This window comes from Penaeus chinensis, chromosome 41 (assembly GCF_019202785.1).
Source record: "Penaeus chinensis breed Huanghai No. 1 chromosome 41, ASM1920278v2, whole genome shotgun sequence".
Taxonomy (NCBI): domain Eukaryota; kingdom Metazoa; phylum Arthropoda; class Malacostraca; order Decapoda; family Penaeidae; genus Penaeus; species Penaeus chinensis.
The window spans coordinates 519,375-521,874 of record NC_061859.1 but is presented as its reverse complement, the minus strand read 5'-3'; positions in this window follow the sequence as shown (position 1 = coordinate 521,874).

Below are 2,500 nucleotides of genomic sequence, written 5' to 3'. Positions count from 1 at the left end.
CTCTCTCTCTCTCTCTCTCTCTCTCTCTCTCTCTCTCTCTCTCTCTCTCTCTCTCTCTCTCTCTCCCTCCCTCCCTCCCTCCCGCTCTCTCTCTCTCTCTCTCTCTCTCTCCCTCTCCCTCTCCCTCTCCCTCTCCCTCTCCCTCTCCCTCTCTATCTCTCTCTCTCTCTCTCTCCCTCTCTCCCTCTCTCTCACCCCCTCTCCCTCTCTCTCTCTCTCTCTATCTCTCTCTCTCTCTCTCTCTCTCTCTCTCTCTCTCTCTCTCTCTCTCTTATTTTTTCTGAATATAAGTCTCGTGGCGCGATCATCTGATAAGGCTTATCTGTCCTTCTTCCGCTTATCTCATTCAGTCTCTTAATTCAGGAGTTTTATTTTGCTGAAATAAAACTTGAAGAAGAAAATCTCAACTTTATGATTTTTTAAGATTTCCTTTGCTCATCTGCCCCCCCCCCCCCCCCCTCTCATCAGCCATTTCATTGTTCCTATATTATCACAACGACCTCATCTAACGCTTTCTTGTTCATTTATTATCCTTGTGACCTAGTGATTCAAAATGTTATCACTTATATGTTATGACTCCTGTTCTCATTCTGCCTCTCTTCATTTAGTTATCATCACTTCCATCTTCTCATTACACGCTAAATTGCAATCCGGAAAGACGGAGAATTAATCAGAATGATCCCGAGCGATTAAGTCAAAAGCTGCTCGCTCATATTCCGAAAAGGAGTCGCAGTAGCGCCCGGCCATCACTGTTGTGGAAATGTTACAAAGCGTAATTATAATGAGAGCGAGGAATGAGTTTCCAGCCTGAAATCTGCAGTTCGGCATGACACGCAGATTGGGATCGCGGGAGTCGGCCAATCCACGCGCATAAATGGACACTCGTGTGCTCGTTCTCGCCGAAAATAATATGCAGGCAAATACATTCGCAGGGAAATGTGCACAAACAGACCTTTAGCAAAATGGGTGTTGGTGCAACTCTTCCTGCGCCGACTCCCATCGCGCTGAAAAACAAGTGGATTTACAAACTCACAAGAACAAACACGCGAAACAAACCCACGCTGACAAACACAAACTTCTATGCACACCCATGGCACTTTCATTTCATTTTCATTAAACACTCACGCACACACGCACGCACAAATCTTAGATATATAGTGGTAAGCACACAACTACGCTATATAAAACACATATAACTCTTCTTTCCTTATTTCCAGAAAGGAAAAAAATATATCTATTTCCTTATTTCTAAAAAGATGTATTTTCCTTGCACTTTCATCTCGCTGGAATCCCCTTTCTTCCCCTTTTTCCTCCTCGAATTGGACGACAATTTTCCCCATTCTCGGATCTATCAAGATCATTTCCCAACAATAGGAAAACCTCTTTTCCTCCTCATCATCTCTTTAATTCGCCCGAAGAAAATGCTGACGCTTGATTCGGATTCAACTTGAAAATAAAAAAGCTGAGTTCAGCGGACGCGTCGGTAACAACCGACCCCCCCCCCCCCCCCCGCGGCGCCCGCCCGTCCTGCGCTCCTTCGCCGGCGTCTGCGGGTGGCCTCCGTGCGCTCGGGCATCCTCTGCTGGGTTTTTGAGGATTCGTTTGTCACCTACTTTGCTCACTGCAGGATTCGTTCACCTAAGGAAACCGTGGCACGAGGCGTTTTGTGTTTTAGCTTTTAGTTTTACACCAGTAGCCCTTATTTCGCTTGATCGTGATTTCTTTAGTATATCATTATTGACGTATTTTAATGGTAATTGTTTTAATCATTATCGCCCCTACCGTCGGTGTTTATGTCAGTAATTTCCATCAGTTTTATCTTCATCATTTAATTCGTGGTAAATAGTAAATTTATTATCATTCAGGTGATTATGAACATGGAACTCATGTTGAGTAAACTCATGAACAAGATCACGTCTCCAGACTCCCTCCCCCTCCCCCCTCCCCCCTCTCCCCCACTACTCGCCTACCACCCCTCCCTCCATGCTTGAAAATGCGTCGCTAACATAGAATTGATAGTTAACTGAGACTTGAAGTTTTGTCATTGCAATACATGCTGTTCAAGCGGGTTCAAGCACCAAGCAGCTTAGAGCTTTACTTTTGCTTCAACTACGTTCTCTCTCTCTCACTCTCTCTCTCTCTCTCTCTCGCGCGCGCGCTCTCTCTCTCTCTCTCTCTATTCTCTCTCTCTCTCTCTCTCTCTCTCTCTCTCTCTCTCTCTCTCTCTCTCTCTCTCTCTCTCTCTCTCCTTCTCTCCCTCTATTTGGTTTTGTCATTTCGTCTGACCGAAGCCAGAAAGACGAACAGCTTCGAAGGCAGCATTAACCCGCATTGCGAGAGGCAGAAAATTTCGTTTGCTAGAGATCTTCGGAAGCGCCTGCATGGCGGGATTGAACCGCGGTGTGTTGGCAGCACGTATGGCATGTTGGCAGCGAGAACCGTCAACCGCATGACAGCCTGGGTCTTGACACATATGCCTCTCTTCACGTGAGGACGAGAG